This window comes from Monodelphis domestica, chromosome 1, assembly GCF_027887165.1.
Source record: "Monodelphis domestica isolate mMonDom1 chromosome 1, mMonDom1.pri, whole genome shotgun sequence".
Classification (NCBI taxonomy): domain Eukaryota; kingdom Metazoa; phylum Chordata; class Mammalia; order Didelphimorphia; family Didelphidae; genus Monodelphis; species Monodelphis domestica.
This window is the reverse complement of record NC_077227.1, coordinates 503,735,483-503,759,052: the sequence shown is the minus strand read 5'-3', so window position 1 is coordinate 503,759,052 and position 23,570 is coordinate 503,735,483. Positions and strand designations below refer to the sequence as shown.

The following is a 23,570-nucleotide window of genomic DNA, read 5'->3' as shown; positions in this document are numbered from 1 at the left end:
CTCTGTGCTCTTTGTCTCTTGTGTTGGGACACCCCCCACCCACCCCTGTCAGACTGATAGGAGGGAAGGATTCCTACTTGAAACTCAAAGAGTTACTTCCTGAATCCCCAAATTCAAGTTCTATCCCTAACATCCCTGGATAAACCTCCTGCTATGTCCTTTGAGCCCCTCCCACCCAGGGATCAACAAAGTTATCTATATGCTCTACTTAGCTCCCTCCCCCACAGGGAGTCCATTTGAGAATGGAAAGGAAAGTATAGGGGCAGCTAGGTGTTGAAGTGGATAGTTTCTAAGCTTAGCTAGAGTCAGGAAGGCCTGAGTTCAAATCCAGCCTCAGACACTTAACAGAGAGAGAGACAGACAGACAGAGATAGATTGAGTTTGAGGGATGAGAGAAAGAGGGATGGAGAGAATTGAGAAGAGAGAAATTGAGAGTTTGAGAGAAAGGGATTGAGAAAGAGATTGACAAGAGAGAAACTGAGAAAGATTGATAAGAGAGATTAAAAGAGATTGACAAGAGAGAGACTGTGAAAGAGTGGGGGGGGGGGGGGAGAGAGAGAGAGAGAGAGAGAGAGAGAGAGAGAGAGAGAGAGAGAGAGAGAGAGAAAGAACTGGATTTGGAATTTTGGAATCCTGGCTCTGCCACTTACTAATCTCTGTGACCCTGGACAAATCATGTCACCTTCTTGGGTCTCAGTTTCCTCACCTGAAAAATGAGGAGATGGCCTAGATTATCTCTGCAGTCTTTCCCCCCTCTATCTTTCCCCCCCTCTATCATTGTAATTTTACGACTCCAAGAAATTCTTTTGTCTACTCCCTTCCCTTCTCCACGATTTCCCTCCCCCAGGCTAAGGGCAAACTATTAGGGTTAAAGAGTGGCTCTTCCTGTTAGTAAGGAAGAAAGAAAGGGGGGGGGGGGGAGGAAGAAAGATTAAGGATCGTATAAAGTACACCAAAGCTGATTGATTATTACCTGGCTTCCTGTGTGACTGACCCCCTTGGGCCAGGGTCTATCCCTCTCTGGGCTATGGCTTCCCTAGGTGAAATGGGGATGTAACTGATTAGCAAGGAAGCTCTGATGACACACTGGTCCAGAAGAGAGTCTGCCACTCTGACTGACCACTGCTCAGGACCTCTGCTATCACTAGAATAAATACCACTTTGGGAGAAGGGGACACCTGGCCATACCAGTTTCAGAAGGGAAGCCTTGAGGGAGTGCTTTTCTGGAGGAAAAGTCTAGGCTTTGCCTGTTGGATTGTTCACTCTCACCCTCCAGCTTTGAATAAGGTTCCTTACATAGTGTGGCTGAAGTACATTTAGAGGAGTGGATGGTTAACAGGAACAACTAAGGACAAGTGCTCAGCAAAAAATCTGTGATCATCTACCTTACTCAGGAAGGGCCCAGTGCTTGGACCCTAGGAAAGATGAAGATGGGTAAAACGTAACCCTCACACTGCATACAATCCAGAAGGACGGAGGAAAGTGGGAGGAGGGGATGAACATACTGTAGGATAGGTAAAGGGCATATGAACAAGGGCAGCTGGGTGGCCTAGTGGACTGAGAGCCGGACCTAGAGAGGGGACGTCTTGGATTCAAATATGATCTTAGGCACTTTTGAGCTGTGTAACTCTGGGTCTGTCACTTAACACCTCCCCCCCTTGCTCCTCCCTCCACTGTCTTCGAACCAATACATAGTATTGATTCTAAGATGGAAGGTGAGGGTTAAAAAAAAATGGGCCTATGAGGAAAACCATCAAAATGCCACGGCTGGCAGAAAACCTCTTTGTTAGGGAGGCAGCGGTGGGTAATGGAAAGAGCCCTAGGTCTCATGTTTGAGTTCTGCCTCTGCTACTTTCTAAGCTGTACAACCTTGGGTGAGTAACTGCCAGTTGTCTCCTCTATACTACTTATATTAGCTCCTTCACAAGGCTGTGACAAGGATCAAAAGAAAGCCATATAAAGACAGACAAATGTGAGCTATCCCCATTGGCATTACTGTTGTGCACCCTTTATCTATTTGGGTGCCGGGAGGAGCTGCTACCTCTCACAACTGCTCTGATTACAAAGACTGGGCCTCTTTCAATGGCATTGGCATTTCCTTAGCATCCAGGAATGACTCATTCACACCCTCCTTAAATGGGTGGATTGGGCATCAGGGGAAACCCGTGGCCTGTACACCTGCCCTGCAAGATGATGCCCTCCCTGAACCCAGCTGGAGCCATCCTCTACCCAAGAGGAACTTGGAGTCAGCTGCTTCTTGAGGGCCATGCCCAGGAAATCCTGCCTCTGGCACTGCTCGCCTGCTGGGGCTGCCCTCTGTGTGCTGTGCCCAGAGGGTGGGGACAGTTGGCTCTGGTTTCTTGGGCTGCAGGGTGGGGAGAGGAGAAAGAGGAGTTAAGACAGTCCCAGGAAGGGAGCTCTGGGGCAGGCTCAGTGTGATCTGGGCTGGGGGAGGCACCTTAGGGTGTGGCATGCCCCTGGGGCCTTCTTACATGCCTCTGTGTGCAACCACCAGGGCGTGGGCTGCCTCTGGAGGACAGGGCCCCTGAATACCTCCGAGCATAGGCTGAGAGAAGGGCCCTCACGTCCTAGGACAGTGGGAAACCTTGGATGTGGACTTCCTGGGTTACCTTTAGTTTCCTTCCAGGGAAATGAGGGGCTAAACTAAAGAATAAACTTGGATTAGAGAAAAACACTGTGTTTTGATTTCCATTAACCTTCAAATGAGTTTTCAATTATGAATGCACATTCATAACACACATTCTTCTGAGAAGGGATCTACAGGCATCACCAGACTGCCACAGGGGTTCATGACACAAAAATAGTTAAAAACCCCTTCTCTAAGGTCCCTTCCAGGGGTGAGGCTCTATTCTCCTCTGCAGAGCGAGTGGGCTTATTTTCATACAGGTTTCACACATACTCATCTACAGCTTACATGGGAACAAGGGAAGAATATTATAGAAAATGTTCAATTAGGTTCCCTCTTTTCCAAATATATGAGCCAATGAAGGATTTGTACTCAGGAGAGGAGACCATGAAAAGGCAAAAAGCTACTTCACAAAAACAGCTAGTGGCTCAGTGGATGGAGAGCCCTGGTTTTAAATCTTGCCTCAAGACACTTCCTGTGTGACTCTGTACAAGTCACTTAACTCCCATTGCCTAGCCCTTACAGCTCCTTCTGCCTTGGAACTAATATCCAGTATTGATTCTAAAATGGAAGATGAGAGGAAGGGATGAAGGAAGGAAACAGGGAGGAAGAGGAAGGGAGGGAGGGAAAAAGGAATGAATGAAAGAAGGAAAGAGGGAAGAAGAGAAAGGGAGGGAAGAAGAAAGGAAGGAAAGGGAGGAAGAGGAAGGAATGAAGGAAGAGAGGGAGGAAGAAAGAAGGGAAGGAGAAAGGATGGAAAAAAAACTTCAGCACTGTGCTCCATCCCTCTACCCCCCCTTACCCCAGTACATCTCTGATATTATTAGTCTGACAACTACTATTCTGGTTAGAGGGAACTAGGCATAGAGACCATCCCCAAGATTTCCCAACTTGCACATGGGGTCCCCTGTGTTCTGTTTTTGCTATTCTTTAACCCTCATTAGGTGCACTAGACTTTGACACTCAGGCCACAAAAGACAACCACCTTTGGAAATCTGTCCGACCTTGGAAACTCCTTGGCACCACAGGATCAGAAAATCTCAGGGCTGGGAGGGACCCCAGGGAGTCTGAACTGCAGTCTAAAGCAGGAATCGCTTTGACAGTCTTCCCTGAAGAGAGCTTATTCAGCACTCAGAGTGGAGAGGGTATGCTGGATTAGAATATGTGCTAGCCTCAGTCAGGTGTTTTCCATTTGATTCTGTGTTATGATGAAGGTGCTAACTTCCTTAGAGAATATGGCTGTGCAAAGTGTGACTGGTTCACCTATATGGTCACATGCCCCCTTCCAACACTGGGTCCTATTTCTAGGACATTTTTCAACCCCTGAAGTTCCTTTGTTCATTCTTTCCTCCCCTCCTTCCCTTGTAGACTCCCCCCCAATCCCCCCCCCCTTAAAATCTCTAATTAGGCAGGAAGATCTAAGGTTACATCTGCACCCAGGACCTCCTGTCTCTCTTGGCTCTCAAGCCAGCTACCCCACAAACAAGCTTTCTTAGGTACTTCCCACTGATCTTTGACCTTCATCTTATGACTCATTTTCCTTATGTGAGGTTGTGACCTACAAAAAATCTTGTCCTGGGAGATTCTTATTCAATGTCTTTTAAAATACATTCACATTTAACATCAGAAACTCTGTTTTCATCCATTGATATAGGAAATTCTTGGTGAAAACATGATCATATCACATAGGCAATTCTATGGAAAGCTTTTAAGTTAAATGAAAGTTGCCCATCTGTATATCTGCAATGAGACGTGCTGGGATGAGGGTGTGTGAGGGTGTGTGAGTGATAGTTATGGATCAAGAGGAAAGGTTGACTGACTTGTCCAGAATCACACAGTGGCCATGATGAAATCTGAACCTAGGACATATGGATCCCACGGCTGCCTCTCTGTCCAATGTCTGTCCCCCTGTAAATCTTTTATGAAAGTTTTATCCAACATGCCAGAAGCCTTCCTCTGGCTGAAGTACTGAAAATATTTCATGACTTGGGGCAAGTAGATAGGAGAGCCAGGCCTGGAGATGGGAGGTCCTGGTTTCAAATCTGATTACAGATACTTCCTGACTGTGTGACCCTGGGCAAGTCATTTAACCCTAATTGCCTAGCCCCTACTGTTTTTCTGCCTTGGAACTGATATACAGTATTGATTCTAAGGTGGAATATAAGAGTTTTTAAAAAAATCTTCATTCTGACCCACTGTGTTCCCAGCCCTGCTGGTCAGTGTTGGGGGAAGATGTCACTTAGTTAATCTGTCATGGTAGGCAAGTCACATATCTCACCTGTGTGCAAAGTGTCATGTACTTATTAGGAAGGAACTGAACTGCACAGGCCCACTTCTTTTGCTGATGGGAATTCTATAAAAATTTGTCTTACTATGAAAAGTTTTGTTATAAAAAGATGGTCCACCCTGAAATCCAGGTTGATTCCCAGGGATCAACCAGTCAACATGTTGCTACTTTGACATATTTTTAATAAACCACTTTCATTTCTTTGTCCTGAGTTTTGCCTCATTAGTTAGTTAGGGTAAAAGCCCAAAAGAAAAGATTTTTTTCTTTCAATTGGTATCAGGAATTGGGTTCAAATCTGAAATATGCTACTTCCTAACAAAGTTATGGTGGAGAAGTCATTTAATTTCAAAGCCTCAGTTTGCTCATGTTGTAAAATGTGAATAATAATGCTATCACAAAACAATTCCTACTTCACAAGTTAGTGGTAAGGAAAGTGCTTTGCAAGCCTTAAAGAACTATGTATATGTAAATTATTATTATTTGTGTAACCTCAGGCAAATGATTGTCATTTATAAAATGGGACATTGGGCTAGATATAGATAGCCTTTAAGTTCCCTTCTGATTCTAAATCCTACAATTTATTTAAAACAAATGAAATTTTGTAAATGGCACAACAGTGTTTGGATTGTTCATCTGATAAATTGTACCTAGGTTCTGCAATATGACCTCTCATCTTTTCTGGTCATAAATATCCTGGATAACGAGTTTTTTTTGGTTACCAGAATACCTGTGAGTCATCCCTTGTGATGTAATCTGTTCACCTGTACCACTGTGTTTCTTTACTGCCCTTTGGGCTACTGTCTCCAAATAAGTAGCAAGTATCCTAGTTCAGACAGAAGCTTGATCTGTTCTGAGTAGTCCTAGAGGATAAAATGAAGCCCTTTGGAGGAGGTAAGAGGGGATTGGGGGTAGGGTAGGGTGAGTGTAGTGTTACAAAGAATCATAATTTAGCTCAATAATAACACGCTTTTTAATAATTAGATATGCCCAACTGCAGAAAGAACTTCCTGGAGTCCTCATTGGAGGTGTTCAGGAAGAGATTGGATAAGGGGGTCTCCTTATCCAAGTTCCTGATGTTTCTAGGATTCTCATTTCTTAAGAGTAGACAGTTTTTGAAATGTTTGCTCAATAGAAATCCTTTGAAACCCTAAGAGCCTTCTCAGGATTCATGTGAAAAAAAAATAGTCCCGTTAGGGCCTGTTTTCTTATTGATAAAATAAAAATAATATCCTTATTGTACAGTAAAAGCTTGCAAATTGCTCCCTATCTCACTTATGTCACATATCAATCCTGAGTCGGGCATTATACTATTTTAAAGATGAAACTACTTAAGTGCTCAAAACAAGTTGAACATTTTGCCAGGGTCACATAAGACTAATATCAGAGTGGGATTGGAACCAAGGGGTTCCTGACTCCAAGTCTAGCATTCTATCCACTCTCAGCACCCTCATTTAGGAGTTGGGCAAAGATCACAGTCTTAGACAACAAAAGACCTTGAATCCCCCCCAAAGAAAGGGGTATTGAGTATGGTAGCAGGACTAAAGGTGGCAATTTTAGGGTATGCTAAGGCCTTAAGAACTAGTGTTGGGGGCAGCTGGGTAGCTCAGTGGATTGAGAGTCAGGCCCAGAGACAGGAGGTCCTAGGTTCAAATCTGGCCTCAGCCACTTCCCAGCTGTGTGATCCTGGACAAGTCACTTGACCCCCATTGCCTAGCCCTTACCTCTCTTCTGCCTTGGAGCCAATACAGTAGTGATTCCACAATGAACAGAACAACTAGTATAATTGGTAGCTCTCCTTTGTATAAGAAAATGATGTGCATGTATGTATGAAGTGGTCATGGAGGAGAGGCTTCAGGGATGAGGCATGTCAGGGAAGGGAGAAGTGTCTGCATCATGGCAAACAAGTGGGGTGTGGGGTGGGGGTACGTGCTTAGTGTGCACAAATCAAGAGAAAAGTCTACTGCCCCAGAGCCATGTCTGTCTCCTATGCAAACAGCAGATACAAGGTCGATGGAATGTTTGCTGCCAGTACCAGATTCTTTGGCCCCTCAGCCCTATTTCTATCAGTAATTAATAAGAGTACTGCAGCCACTGCACAGGTTGGAATGGGCACCTCTGAAGTATTCCTGACTATAGCCAAGCAATGCTCAGTGACAAAACCGAAACAGATGCAACCATCACAATCCCATTCCAGCTCCCCACACCCCCAACCCCTGCCTCAAATAGTTTAGTGGGTAAGGCACAATGGTTGTTCCTGACTTTATACCCCACAGGCCACCGCTCATAGCCTTCAACTCAGTGGCTGAACTTCAGCCAACTTCAGTGGAGGCCAAGCCTAGAGGACTCAAAACTCAATGGCAGATCACAAAACAAATGACCCAGAGTGTGTGTGTGTGTTTGGGGGGTGGGGGGTGGGGCAGGGCTGGATTTGGAGTCAAGAAAACTTAATTTTAAATCCTAAGTGAACCAATAACTTACCATGTGGTCTTGAGTAAATGTCTCAATTTCCTTCTCCTCTGTAAAATGAGGGTTTGAAGGGGCAGCTGAGTGGCTCAGTGGATTGAAGATTAAATTAACTCTCCCCTGCCCATTTTTAATCACCAGAAGCGTAAACACCCCACTTACACTTGAGTAGGGGAAGTCTGTGACTCACGTGTGTGTGATAGTGGGTGAAGAATCAGAGTCAACTGACTGCCCCCTGGACAGACCTAAGCAAAACTGTAGCTATAATTAGTACACATAAAATGGAAGGAAGTCACAGGAAGTGAGAAAAAGGAATGATCTTTAAAAATGCCAAGAACTTCCTGTGAAAGGGCTTTGAGGTTTTTTTGCCTTCAACTTGACCTTGGAGGAGCTCTGACTGAGGACCTCAGACTGCTTCTATTTTCCTTAAAACTACCACGTGGGTGAGTGAAAAAGGCTGACTCCTTTCCTGGATTTTCTGAAGGGACCAGCCTCGGGAGAGGCCTTCCCTCTTGAGAGAGGCTTCCTGCATCCCCAGGTTCTCAGTTCAAGGCTGAGGCCCCTCCAGCTAAGGACTAATTAGCCCTGCCTGGGTTGAGCCAGGGGTTGGAGCAAAATACTTAGTGTGTAGGTTAGATATCTTACCCTATCCTCTCTCTGACTTTCTTACTTTCGCTCTTTCTATATTTTATAAATAAATTGTTAAAAAAATAATTTTGAAATTGATTATATTCCTGGCAACCCTATTTATAATCCAGTTCAACCTTTTATATTAACCCCTTACATTCTGCACCTTATAGGTTTGAGATTCAGGCCTAGAGATGTGAAGGTCAAATCTAGCTATAGACACACTTCCTAGCTGTGTGACCCTGGACAAGTCACTTAACCCCTATTGCCTAGCCCTTACCACTCTTCTGCCTTGGAACCAACATACAGTATTGATTCTAAGGTGGAAGGTAAGGGTTTAAAAACAAAAGAAAATGAAGGTTTGGACTAGGGTTTTTCCAGGGTCTCACTGAGTCTCAAATTCTAAGATTCTATGACTGGCTACCTGGAAGCTCAAATAAATGTTGAATGTATTTTATTTGCAAAAGGGAGTTGGAGGTCAGGAAAGCCCAAACCATTGGTTTGTTCAAATGTTTATAATGTACATGGCTATAGAGAATGAAAAATAAAAATTGATATGGCTTTATAATATATAAAATAATTCCATATTTAATGTAATAAATATCATAAAATTCATAGCAAATATTTTAAGATGTACTCTTTTATATATATTATTTCATTTGATCAGCACTAACTCTCCTAGAAGAGAATCGCCTCTATTTTATTTATAGATGAGTAAACAGGTTAAAAGTTTGGAGAAGGGTTCAAATTTAGGTCTAGCTCTGAATAACCCATTATACAGGACTGCTTCAAGTACACAGTCTGAAACTTGGAAATGATCTTTAATTTGATTCAATTCAATTTAGCAAACATTTATGTAGCATAGATTGTCGAAACTGAGATTATCTAGGACTGTTTTATAGACAGGGAGAAGGATTGACATTGACAAAGACACAAAGAGAGTTAATGACAAATGAGAGGCCCTAGGCATCTTTCCTTTCCAGAGCTTCATGGAACACCTGTACAAACACCAAAAGTATATTTAGAAATATGGGAATCCTGGGAGCTATCTCAGAATCTGGAAACAGGAAGCAGGAGAGCTGGGAGACCAAAATCAGTAAGATTGGGGGTGGAGTACTAATTACAGACCAATACCTTTGTGGGAAGGGAAAGGAAATTAAGGAATCTGGAAATATATAAATACAATAAAAGGAAAGTTGCCACTTTCATTGCCACTGTCAATGGTCACAAAGACCATCTGTGTCTCCAAAACCTACAATACTTCATTTTTTCTTTCTTAAAATCCAATTCAATTATTTTATTTTCAGTTCCCAATTCTTTCCTTCCCATTCATCCTGCCTTGCAGAGGGCAAGAAAAATAAAACCCACTACAAATCTGTTGAGTCAAGCAAAAAAAAAATCTCAGTATTGGACAAACCTACCACTACCTCATCCTCCCCCCAAAAAAAGGAAGAAAGAAATTAGTTTCAGTCTGCACCCGAATCCTATTAGCTCTTTATCATGGGGCCTTTGGAACTGTTTACTCATATTTCAAGGCTCAGCTTAAGTCTCTTTCTTCAGGAAGCCTTTCTTGACTACCACTGACCAAAGAGGAAAATCCTTCCTTGGAATAATTATATTTTATCACCTTAAATAGATTATGAGCTCCTTGGGGGAAGGGACCTTTTTTGTCTTTATATCCCTAGTGCTTAGCACAGTGCCCAACACATTGGTTATTCAGTCTAGTTGTACTCCTTGTGACCTTATGTGGTTATCTTGGCAAAGCTACACATTTCCTTCTCCCGGTATGTTCCCATTTTCCAGCTGAGGAACTAGGTAAATAGGGGTTAGGTAATTTGCCCTAGGGCAAACAGTTATAAGTGTCTTGAGGTCAGATTTGAATTTGGGTCTTCCTGATTCCAAACCCATTACTTTATCGATTGAGTGCCTAACCGAGTAGATGCTTAATAAACTTGTTGATTTACAGATCTCCTGGAACTCTTCCTCTCAATCTTCTTTTCAATTTCATAAACTTTTTTTTAAAAACCTTACCTTCTATGTTAGAATCAATTAGAGGGAAAAAAAAATAGAACCAATACAATTGGTTCCAAGACAGAAGACTGGTATGGGCTAGGCAAAGGGGGTTAAGTGACTTAACCCAGGGTCACATAGCTAGGAAGTGTCTGGAGCTGGATTTGAATCTAGGCCCTCCCATCTCTAGGTCTGTCTGAGCCACGCAGCTGCCTACCTTGATGTACCAGGCTCTATGCTAATAACTGAAGATACAAAAAGAGGCAAAAAACAATCTCTCCCCTCTAGAAGCTTACAATCTAATGGGGAAAACATGAAAACAAATCTATACAAAGCGGATTATGTGCAGAATAAATAGGAAATAATTAAAAGAGGGAAAGCACTGAAATGAAGACAATTAGGGAAGGCTTCCTTCTTGAGGTTTTAGTTGGGACTTGAAGGAAGCCAGAAAAGTCAATGGTCTGGCATAAGTAGGGGCTCAATAAATACTTATTTGTTAAATAGGTACAATGTCATAGAGACTGAAGTTAAACTCTAACCCCTCTTTCCCTTCTAATCTTTAGGCCACAGTTCAGAGCTGGAAGGATCCTTAGAATAAAGACAAGGGCTGAAGGTGAGGGAGAGCAAAAATACATACTTGGAACCAGGAAGACCGGAACTCAAACACTGCCTTCAACTAGCTGTGTGACCACACACCCCCACCCCAGCAAACCACGTGATCCCATTCCATCCATGACCTCATTCACTTCAGTCTCCTCACCCATAAAATGGAGCTGCTGATAGTGCCAACCTCACTGGGTTACTGTGAGGATGAAATGGAGAACTATATGTAAAATGCTTTTCAAAACTCAAAGTGCTTGTCTGGTGTTGGGAGGACCTGGGTTCAAATTTGACCTTAGATACCTCTTAGCTGTGGGACCTTGGGCAAGTCACTTAACACCCATTGTCCAGCCCTTGCCACTCTGGTGTCTTAGAGCTGATATGAAGACAGAAGGTAAGAGTTTTAAAACAAAACAAAACAAAACCTCAAAGTGCCATTAAATGTTGTGATTACTTATTAGCTATCTAGTTCAGGCTCCAATATAGAAACTTCATCTACAAGATTCCTGGTGAGAATCAGTCAGTTCTCATTTAAACAAAGAATTTCATCTCTTCCAATTCCCTTAAGTCTGATAAGCTAATAAGTGACTTTGATCAAGACAGTGATTCCAGATGCTTCCAAAGGACCCATAGTGAAAAATGACACCCATTTCCAGAGAAAGAACTGATGAGCTTTGAGTGAAGACTCAAGCAGATGACTGAGTTTATTTTTCTTGTTTTTTTTTGGGGGGGGGGGTCTGTGCTTTCTTTTGCAACACGGCTAATATGGAAACAGGCTTTGTATGACTTCATATGAATAACTGATATCATGCTTGCCTTCTCAAGGAGGGAGGAAAAATTTGGAACTCAAATTTTTAAAAAACGATTTGTTAAAAAAAGTTTGGGGGAGGGGGCCAGCTGGGTGGCTCAGTAGATTGAGAACCAGGCTTAGAGACAGGAGGTCCTAGGATAAAATCTGGCTTCAGATACTTCCCAGTTGTGTGACCCTGGGCAAGTCACTTAACCCCCATTGCCAAATCCTTACTCCTTTTCTGCCTTGGAACCAATACACAGTATTGAATCTATATGGGAAGTATGGGTTTAAAAAAAAAGTTTTACATGTAATTGGGAAATATTTAATGAAATAAGTTTAAATTAAAAAAGAAAAGTCTTATAGAGGCAGCTAGGTGGCTCAGAGGATTGAGAGCCAGGTTCAGAGATGGGAGGTTCTGGGTTCAAATCTCAACTCAGATGCTTCCTAACTGTGTGACCCTGGGCAAGTGACTTAATTTCCATTGCCTAGTCTATACCACTCTTCTGTCTTGGGACCAATATTAATTGGGACCAGTATTAATTCTAAGATGAAGGGCAAAGACTTAAAATGAAAATAAAAGAACTGCTAAGAAAGGGCTTCCCTGCTAACTGGGTCCTGAGGTGATGACAGGTCTGGGGGATTTCAGGATAATATGCATGTTTTTGGGCTTCATACTTTCTAATCCTTCTAAGGAGGCTAACTTTCTAACAATGGCATGCATAAAACAAAGAAAATGAATGTTTAAAACATTTTACATGTAATTGGGAAATGAAATAAAAATGTATTAAAAACAAAAAAACCACCCCAAAACTAATGGCATATAAAAACTTTCCCCTTCTTCCTCTAAATCTAAAGGGGTTGAGGGTGAGGGTATAGGACTGTCCTAGAAAAGGCACTAGATTCAGGATCAAGAGACTAATTTAAGTCTCAGCTGTGTGACTGTGACAAATTCTGCCACCACTGAAAACTTCAGTTTTCTCATCTTTAAAATGGGGTGATGATAATATAATCACTAGGGCTGATAGAAGGAAGGCAATCTGCAAACTTTAAAATGCCATAGAAATGTGAGTTCTCCTAACTCTCTTCCTCCCTTTTTATCATTTTCTCCCTACTGCTTTCTACAGGTGCTTCCTGATCCCAATGACTTTAGGGATCTGGGGTGTTCAGCTCCATTGCTGCCAGGAATAAAGGGTCAAGAAAGATCACTAGCAAGGGTTTGTTTGATGAAGGATGCAGGTGGCTTCAATGTCAGATGCTTCAATTCTCCAGCCTTCCTCAACCAACAGACTACACCGTAATGTCCACCTTAAACAGTCTCTCTCTTTCTTTAAGATATAACTCACGGGGCAGCTGGGTGGCTCAGTAGATTGAGAGCCAGGCCTAGAGATGGGAAGTCCTAGGTTCAAATCTAGCCTCAGACACTTCCCAGCTGTGAGACCCCAGGCAAGTCACTTAACCCCCATTGCCTAGCCCTTACCATTCTTCTGCCTTGGTGCCAATACACAGTATTGACTCCAAGACAAGGTAAGGGTTTAAAAAAAAAAGATGTAACTCAGAAGGGCAGCTCGGTAGCACAAAGGATAGAGCTCCAAGTCTGGAGTTCGGAGGATTTGGGTTTGCCCAGGATCACACATTTAGGAAGCATCTGAGTCCAGATTTGAACCCAGGACCTCCCATCTCTAAACCTGGCTCTCAATCCTCTGAGCCACCTAGCTGCCTCTATAAGACTTTTCTTTTTTAATTTAAACTTATTTCATTAAATATTTCCCAATTACATGTAAAACTTTTTTTTAAACCCTTACTTTCCATATTAGATTCAATACTGTGTATTGGTTCCAAGGCAGAAGAGGAGTAAGGGTTGGGCAATGGGGGTTAAGTGACTTGCCCAGGGTCACACAACTGGGAACACAACAGGCTCAGACACTTCCTAGCTGGGTGACCTTGGGCAAGTCACTTAACCCCCACTGTCCAGCCCTTTTCTGCCTTAAAATTGATACTGAGACAGAAGGTAAGTGTTTTTAAACAATAAAAAAATTTAAAAAAAGATGCAACTCAGACATTATCTCCTAGAAGATGCTTTTCCTGATCCCATCCCCAACTACTATTGCCCTCCCTCTCAACTACCTTCTATTTACTTTGTGTATATATGCATGTGTTGATAAACTTTGTGCTTTCTATATTTTTTATGTCCATGTCCTCATCTATTAAGAATGTAAGCTCCACCTGAGATGGGATTATTTCATTCTCTGTAGTAGCACATAGCCCAGAGCCCTGGCTATAGGACACATTTAAAAAATACTTGCAGATTAATTCATCTATTGAGAAGGCAGGTCCTCAAATCTGCTGGGCATTAGGATTTTATCATCACAGATTGAGAGGCCTTGAGGGCTAAAACTGCTGATATTGGCACGTGTCTGTCTTTGGGGCAGATTCCAAAACCAGAACTCAGGACGGCTCCAAAGACTGGCTGCAAGTTTCTCTGTTTATCCCTAGGGAGCTAAAGGAGGAAGTTGGCCATTATAGGTCACCGAGCCATTTGTTAAGCCCGGGCAAGAAGAGGGCACAGTAGGGGGAAAATCATCTCAGGGGATTTAAGCTCATATTTAAAGCTGAAAGAAGCTTGGAATTATCTAGCCCAATCCTCTCAACAGAGGGAGAAGGAAAAGACAGTTCCCTCCTGGGCACGCAGGTCTGCCAGACTCTTGGGGTCTTTCTTGACTCCTCATTCGTACCAATCCTACACATGCTATCTCTTGCCAGGTCTTATCCTGTCTACTTTTCACTGCTTCTCTCCACTCAAACTGACACCCTTCCCTTTCTCCCATGCAGGCTTTCATCACCTCTTCTATACAATTGCAAGAGCCTTCTATTGTTCTGCCCACCGGGCACTCCTGAGTTATAGTACCTAAAAACTTCTAACCCGTTAGGTTTACCCCCTAGAACCTAGGAGAGAAATAGTTAGTTAACCTTTGGGGGCCAGATCTGCCAGCGGGAATGGGGACCCGGGAAGTCGCTCATAAGGAGTTGATACGTTTACAGTAAGTTACAATATAATTTCTGTCCTGGATTTAAACTTTTTGCTAAACTAAAATTTAGAGGAATTTTGTAGGAAAAAGTAAAATAAACTTAGAAATATATATTTTTAAAAGATTATACCCAAGCCAAATTTTGTCAATTTTTACTAACTAGATATAGCAAGGATAGTTGCTACAGAAACATCCCCCAAACCAAGTATATACATCACACAGAAGAGCTTTGCTCCCACTTGGAGAGCAGCACATGAGGTCAAAGGCTTAAGTCACAGTTCCAAGTCTGGGCCCTTGATACTTGCATTAATTGGGGAGGTCAAATAGGATACTTAATGGCTCTTTGACTGTGCTAAGTCACTTAATTAACCATGTCTTAACCTCAGGTCTCTCATCTGTAAAATGGAATCTACCTCAAAGGGTTGAGGTGAGGCTCAGATAATATTTGTAAAGCTTTTTGCAAACTTTAGCTGTTGTCATTATATTCTCAGTTCTTTGATGCAGGAATCTTCTTTTCCATCAAGGTAAATAAAAATCTTAGTTCAATCAATAATAACAACAACAATAAAAAAGGAAAGGAAAAAAAAGGAAATGTTAGTTGGCTTGGGCTACAAAATGCCCACAGTCCCTTTAATGGGGGAAGGGAGGCCAGGCACAGACCTTTCTTTGTCCCTGGGGGGAGGGGGGGGAGTAAACAGAATGCAGTCAGTAGTCAGTACAGGCAGCCACAATGAAGAAAGCTTGATGGCTCCCCTCTGATCCTAAGGCCTGCTGCCTTTCAAGCTTTCCAGCAATATCAAATAGGGTGCCACTAACTCAGGGTGATTTGGGGCAATCCATTTCTCCTGTTAAACAATAGGATTGGCTTAAAGGATCTCTAAGAACCTTCTAACTCTAAATAATCTATGTTCTAAAGTCTGTTCTTGCTTCTCTCTCTATTAGTGGGGACTTCTGCTCATAGAGCCAGCAGTTCAGAGCAGAGAGCCCCAGAGGCTGCCCCAGTCACAGGATGTTAGACTTGGACCTGGAGATCAATCACTCAGTCATCACTTAACCATGAAGAAACTGGGCCCCAGAGAAAGGAAGTGACTTCTTCAAAGTCATATACAATAATGATAGAGCTATGATAGGAGCCCAAATCTTAGAATTCCTAGCCCAGGGTGCCACTGCCTCTAATCTCTTCTCAGCTCACTCTCTAGCATGGTTAAGTCAAAAAGGACCCTAACCGGAAGCTGGCAGTCTTTGGGGATCCTGGTACCATGAAGAAGGGTGCAGCTCAAAGGAGTCCCATATTAAAATGAGGGGCAAGAAAAGAGACCTTCAGTAGGCAGGGCAGGCTTTTGGGCTGCTCTCCTTTCCTTATTCTGTACACCCCAGGAAAGGAGGGCAAGAAGAATCAAAGTCCTCAGTTGCCAAACATTGGCAGAGACTAGAAGGCATAGGGAAAACAAGGAAGATGGGACATGAATGGAGAACACTGAAGACTTTAAGGGTGAAGGAAGAAGAGAAAAATTATCTTGATACCAGAGACAGGATTATCCATCTCCCTTCTTTAATTCCATCCTGAATTTGTTGATTAATTTGATTAAAACGAAATTCAATTATGCTTATGTAATATTCAAAAATCTTTCAAGACTCCCCATTTAAAACTGTAAAAAAGGAAAACTTCCATTTTCAAAATGTTTTCAAATGTACAAAATACTATTCGTAAGAATGAGCACATGAGGTAGATAATGCAAGAATCAGTTCCATTTAATCAAAGAGTAAAAACAAAGGCTCAGAGATTAAATTATTTGCTCTGCCTCAGTCTTGCCCAGGGCCACACAGCTAGTTAGGAGAGACAGCTGGGTTTCTAACAGAGACCTGACTATAGGCCACCATATTGCTAAGTGGGAAGGGATCTTAAAAGTGACCTAGTCCAATCCCTTCACTGACAGAGACAGACACAAATTCGGAGGGGGAACTGATTGGCTCAGGTTCACACAGCTAGTTGGAGGTATAGCTGAGACAAACCAAGGCCCCTGAACACCATGCCAGTCATTTCCTCCTCCATTATACCTTGCTGCCTCTTCATTTTATCATTGCTATTTTTTTAACCCTTACTTTCTGGCTTAGTATAACAAGTCTAAGACAGAAGCATAAGGGGGCAAACAGTTTTAAGTGACTTGCACATAGCTAGGAAGTAATCTCTCTCTCTCTCAAAAAAAAAAAAAAGCATATCTATTCCCCTAACTGGACCATGAACTTCATTCAAGAGGGTAATGACTGCAGCTTTTCTTCCGAGTATCCTCCAAGTACTTAAGAAAGAGCTGATCAGCAGCTAGTATCCAAAAAAGACATGTTGGTTCATTACACTTTCCTGACTGCTGGTCTGAAGTCAGAGAACATGGGTTCTGAGTTCTGGCTCTGACACAACACTAATGTACAGTGTTATCTTGGCCAACACATCTCTGGATCTCAGCTTCCTCCTATGTAAGATGAGGGGATTAGACTAGATGATTTCTAGTTCTATATAGCTTTAAATTCTGTTATCCCTTGAAAAAGTTATGAGCACTGGAAAGGGCTTCAGATGTAGTAAGAACAAACCACTCTACTGACTTAAGCCCAACTAAAGAGGCCCCCGAGTTGTCCCTTTATCGTAGGTAGATAAACTGGTTGAGGTTCTGCAGGGCTCTGGCCCAAAGCTGGGAGAGAGGCCAGGGCAGGGCAGACCTCACCAGATAGGCCTGTCTCTGTGCCAAGCCCTCTGGGAGATGGCCAGGGGCCAGGTCTTGCTTCTGCATGAGGCTGCCCAGTGTAAAACTTTCATTATCTGACTATTTAAATCATACTCATTAGTGGGCATCTCGGGGCCTCCTGGAACAATCCAATTCAGAAAAGATTTCCTTTCCTGTGGACTGGAGAGTAGGTCCTCTCTTCTTACCCTTGCAAAAGTGTTGTGGAGGCTAGGAGAGGAAAATGGGTGCTGCCTTTGGATCCATTCAGGCCTCCTAGTCCATGGCCTCCAGTAGCCCATGAAAAAAGCATCTCTATAGCATGAAGCTATAATGTATAATTAGAACAATTTAAGGACAGGAGAGGGCAAGGTATGCATGCATGTGTGTATATTAGTACGTGTGTGTTCTAAAGGCAGTCTAATGAGACTACCAGCTACTGTATACTTGGAATGCTCAATACTGCCCCTCCTCCACTCCCCACCCCCAAACTCTGTGGCAAAGAGAAAAAATAAAGTCCCAGTCTAGAAGTCAGATAATCTGGGTTTGAATCCCAGCCCTCCCACTTATAGTGTAACTGTCAGGGAATTAGCTTTACTTCTCAGAGCCTCAGTTTCCTCAGCTTTAAAACAGGGGTAACAATAGTTACACTACCACTTCACTGGCAGTTATGAGAATTAAATGAGAAAATACACATGAGTATTTTATAACTGGAAACCACTATGTGAAGGTGAGAAATTCCAATTACCATGGCCATAGTTGCTCAGGCCTCTCTTTTCCATTGTGACTTTAGGCAGATCTTAAGATGGAAATTTTCTAGCTGCAAAGGTTCATTTTCTATCTAGTCTAACTCATCCACTTTACAAATGAGGAAAAAGACTCAGAATGGGGAAAAGCCTTGACTGATCTCACATGGGGTGAGTAGTAGTGCTAGAGCCAGAGTCCAGGTCTGTGACTTTTCCAGCAGATTCTTCTCCCTGTGCCACACTCAGGGCACCTTTCTTGAGCTCTACCACCCTCTGACAGCCTGGGCAAGTGGCTGGATATACGCATAAAATTTGTACGCATCAGATTTCTATCTGCTGCTAGTGGAGGGGAAGTGACTGTTGCTGGCCACAAGAGAAGCAGTGTTAGAAGCACAGGAGAAAGCTTGAGAGTCTTGGTGTCTTTAAGTCCTGACCTTCATATAATCTTGGGGAATCATTTCATGGCTGGGCTTTAAGTTTCTTTACTGTTTATATGGGGACAATGATATTTATAGTACCTATCTCACAGGGTTATTGTAGGGAAATGCTTAGCAAACTTTTAATATAGAGGGGACAGCCAAGTGGCTCAACTGATAGAGATGGGAGGATCTCAAACACTTCCTGGTTGTATGACCCTGGGCAAGTTACTTAACCCCAATTGCCTAGTCCTTACAGCTCTTCTGCTGTGGAACTGATGTTCTGGACTTTGGTTTTCCTTTCTATAAAATAGGGATTAAAATACTCTATACCATGGCCCTTCATTAGTTTGTTGGGAAGAATGTGCACTGTAAATCTGAAAGGACCATAGAATGGGAGTAGTTATATATGATAGAAACCAGAGACAATCTCAGCAATGATAAGGTCTCCTATTCTTTGAAAAATATACAACCTCAATGAATGAAAGTTTCTGGGTCTTGAAGGAGAAAGAGTAGATCACTGGCCAGAAAGGTCTATGCCAAATCTAAATCGATAATCCTCCAGGGCAGGGCCCAGTGGCTCCTTGGCCTGATAAAGCTGAGTAAGTTCCTCAGCCTCATGTCAAGATCATCATTCCTTAGCCTCAGAGGAGGCCTTGGTATCTCACCTCTACTTGGCAGAATGCCCAGATTCTGAGAGGTGTCCCATTCCAGAGTGCAATATACTTATTATTGGGGCAGAAGGGACAAGCCCTGTGACTCTTCTCTGCCTCCCTCCGATTTGCCTCCCCCCATAATCAGCCTAATCCTGGGAGCTACTCAGATAAGGCTCAACAATTCACAGATAATACTGTTTGAACAGGCCCTAATCAATCAGAATAGCTGCCCTGAGATTCTGTGTCAACACTACCTAGAAATTAATGATAGGCCACTTACAGACAGAGACTATAAAGTCCACCAGGGAGCCCAGGCTGGGGAGGACTGGAACAGAGCAGTATAGGACCATGAAAGACCTTCCAAATGACACGGACCTTTCCTTCTCTCACAACCTCTCTCCTACTATCCTCCCTCCTAAAGCCCAGGCATAGGCCCCAGTTGCTTAAATTAGTCAGATTATGTGGTATCGGCTTAGTCTGACAAGAAGCTTTTTAATGGGATCGGGAAGGCCAGAGCTCAATGGCTATAGAACATGTGAGGAGGAGGGGGTACAATACCAGCAACTGCTCCATAAGGGAAGCTCATTGGATCCCCTCTGCTGAATGAAGCTATGGGCCCTTTGAAGAGAGGCAAACAGCTAACTCCACAGTTGTATGCCAAGGGGTTTAAATATTACCAGGGCTGCCTAAATCTACCGGAATCCAATGCCTTCTCAGCAGGCTAAAGAAAAAAAAAATGCTGGACCTGGATTAAGAAACTCTTGTCCTATCTCTACCACTAATACTTTGTAAGACTCAGAAGAAAATAATTTCTTCTCTCTCTAGGTCTCAGTTTCTCTCTATGCTCAATGAAGAAAAGGAGCTAGATGAACTCTATCTAAGGTCCCTTACAGTTCTGAAAACCTAGGATTCTATAACCTCAAAGCTTGCTTAGGTTTGGGGAGAAGAATTTTTTTGGTGGTTGGAAAAAATAATTTTCAGAGGGCTCATACAGAGAGACAATCCAATTCCAAGAGGGCTCATACAGAGAGACAATCCAATTCCAATAAATAATATGAGCAACAATAGTTCATATTTATATAGTATCATAAATCTAGGGCCGAAAGGGATCTTAGAGGCCATCTGGTTTAACCCTGTCATTTTACAGATGAAAAAACAAAGGCCAGAGATGTTTAAGTGATCTGTCCAAGGACACAAAGGCAACAAGGAGCAGAACTGGGATTTGACCCCAGGTCCTCTGATGCCAATTCCAGCACTCTCTCCACTGTTCCAAGCTGCATTGTCTCTCCTTCCCTCTCTTTGTCTCCCCTTCCCCTTTATGGGTCATGGCAGTACAAATATAGATCAGAAAACACTAAATGGAAGTGAAAACTAAAGTATGTGCTCTAGGTCCCATAGCTCACAGCTATTAAGTGTCTGAGCTGCAAACTGAACTGAACCTTTGACTCCAAGATCAATTTTTTTTTTTAAACAACTAAGCCATGTTGGTATTGCCTGTGCTTTCAAGGAGTCCAGTAGCCAGCAGGTAGACCATCAGAAAGCCATACTCATAAACCAGTTACTAACTCTTTATGACCAGTGCCTGGGAAGCCACACTAGAGAAAAGCAAAGGTATCAGATTGTGTTGGCTCCTGGACTTGTCGTGTTTTTTGTTTGTTTGTTTGTTTTTTATCCCTTACTTTCTGAGGGATGAGGGCTACAGTTGGAGTTAAGTGGTTTGAACCTAAGTTCTCCTGAATCTAGGTCTGGCGTTCTATCCACTGTGCTACATAGATGCTTCTCCTTGACTTGTCTTTTGACTTCTCCCCTACAAAGATAGGTCTTCAGTAGTTAGCTCAGGAATAAGAATCCAAAAGCCCCTCGATTACTCTGTGAGTCAGCCCTGGGTGTTCCCACTGCCTAGTCTCTGCCACTGTCTAGGGGTGCAAAGGTTGTTTGCTGTAGCAGCCCTGGGCCACCTGAGGAGATGGATAGAAATGTAAGAGCTAGAGGGATTTTCCTTATTCCCTGCCACCTTCTTGAAATCCTTGATGCATAAAAATTGTACCAAGTCCACAGACAGCAATGACAGATGGTCCTAGGATCATAAAAATTAAAGTTCGATTAGATTCAATTAAAAAAATATTTATTGCAGCCAGGCCTAGAGATGTAGAGATTGTCTTGTGTAGACCTAGGGATGTCTTGGGGCCTCAGACACTTTCTAGCTGTGTAACCCCTGGCAAGTTGCTTAACCCCATTGCCTAGCCTTTACCACTCTTCTGCTTTGGAACCAACACACAGTATTCATTCTAAGATGGAAGATAAGGGTTTAAAAAAATTATCACTTGCCTATTGTATATCAGGCATTTTGTTAAGTGGTTGGGGTTATGAAACGAGGCAAAAGACAGTCACTGTTCTGGAGTAGCTTAAAATCTAAGGGGAGAAACCACATGCAAACAAATACATATAAAACAAGCTATATACCACTCTGGAGAACAGTATGGAGCCATATCCAATGAGCTATAGAACTGTTTTTGACCCAGCAATGCCACTATTAGGTCTGTATCTCAGAGATTAAAGAAGAAGAAGAAGGACCAATAGTTTCAAAAATACTTGTAGCAGCTCCTTTTTGTGGTGGCAAATACCGGGAAATTAAGGGAATGCCCATCAATTGGGAAATGGCTAAACAAGTTAAGGTATACGGTTGTGATGAAATACTACTGTGCTATAAGAAATGCTGAGGGGGATAGTGTCAGAAAAATCTGGGAAGATTTATATGAACTAATGTAAAGTGAAGTGAGTAGAAGTGAGGAGAACATTGTATACAGTGACAGCAAAATTGTAACATTGACCAACTGTGAAAGACTTAGCTACTCAGATCCATACAATGATCCAAGATAATTCCAAGGGGACTCATGATGAAAAATACTCTCCACCTCCACAGAGACACCTGATAGACTCAGTGCAGGGTGAAGCACACTTTTTTCACTTTTTAAATTTTTTTGCTTATTGTTATTTTTTGTTAACATGGCCAATATGGAAATGTTTTATATGACTTCACATGTAAAATGGATATTATATTGCTTGCCTGCTTTCTCAATGGGTGGAAAAGGGTGTGGTAGAGACATGGAGAGGTTTTGAAGGACAAGCCAAGATGCAAGAACCAAGGCTGGGGACCTGTCTATCAATCAAGAAGAAGGTTCCAAACGGAATGTTCCCAAGAGGAGAGGCAGTTGAGGCTGGCTGAAGGACCCTTGGGGGGCTGGCTTGGCTTTGGGCTATCTGACCAAAGGAGGATCTGATTCTTTCTCTCTCTGGGAGTTGAGATGGTCAGGAGAACTGAGAAACTTCTGACCTGGTCTTTCTCCATGTCTACCACAAGGGGCAGGAAGGAATTTGGAATGCAAAAAAAAAAACGTTCTTAATGAATGTTAAAAAACAAAACAAAACAAACCACCAAAGAAAACTATACATAGCATAAATAGGAAAGAATTAAAAAATAATTAATAGATGTTAGAAGAAATCTAGTAGGGGGCAGCTGGGTAGCTCAGTGGATTGAGAACCAGGCCTAGAGCTGCAAGGTCCTAGGTTCAAATCTGGCCTCAGCCACTTCCTAGCTGTGTGACCCTGGGCAAGTCCCTTGACCCCCACTGTTTAGCCCTTACCACTCTTCTGCCTTGGAGTCAATAGACAGAAGGTAAGGGTTTAAAAAAGAAGAAGAAGAAGAAGAAGAAGAAATCTAGTAAAATCTCCTAGTAAAATCTTCTGACTTGAACAAGAAGGAAACTAAGGTCCAGAAAGGTTAAATGGTTTGCTCAATATCACAGGGCCAGAAATTAAAATTTGGTTGTCTAAATCCAATGTTCTTTCCACAAAACCATGGTGAACTAACTTCCTAACTCAGGTCAGAAATTCCTGCCTGTCGGTTGCTACCCAAGTGGCTTTTTTAGAATGAGAGAACTTTTTTTTTTTTCAGTACTCAGACAATGACAATTCCAGTTCTACAGGGCCTACAAAACAACAGAGACAGAATCATGGTCTAGTTATCCAAGTCCCCAGGTCATAAATTCAATCAGATCAATGTAAAGTTAAAGAGAAACCAACCTCCTCCCAGACCCACACCTAACATCTCATCCTCCTCTAGTCTGTTTCAACAGCAAAGATGCCTTGCCAATCAGCCGAAGAAAGAAAGGTAGTCTACTCACACTAGCAATTCTATTATGCTCCTGAAAAAAGAGGGAAGCAGGAAGTGGTTTGACATAAAGGCCCAGAGATAATAATCCTTAGAATTATAAAAAGGACACATTAAAGGTCCAACATGGCCTCCATGGGAAATGGAGGGGGTGGGGAGCAGGCAGGAACAAATGCCTGGGAGGTTGTAGTTGGGCACAATTTAGTCAGGGAGTTCCTATTCTCTCCTCTTTGGGGGAAGGAACTCATAGAATCATAGAATCTCAGAAATGAATGAGATCTTTGAATTCATCTAGTCCAAATTCCTTACTTTGCAGACGGAAGCCAAGAAAAAAAATGACAGGTTCAAGGACAGCAAATTAATGGAATAAACCAGGATATGATTTTAAATCTCCCTCTTTCCTAATTCAGGGTT

At 42.6% G+C, this 23,570-nt stretch overlaps 1 protein-coding gene across 2 annotated transcripts in view; it reads right to left on the bottom strand.

Moving 5' to 3' along the window:
• The window catches only part of PEDS1 (plasmanylethanolamine desaturase 1), a 43,357-nt gene that overhangs the window by 6,319 nt on the left and 13,468 nt on the right, over positions 1–23,570 (bottom strand).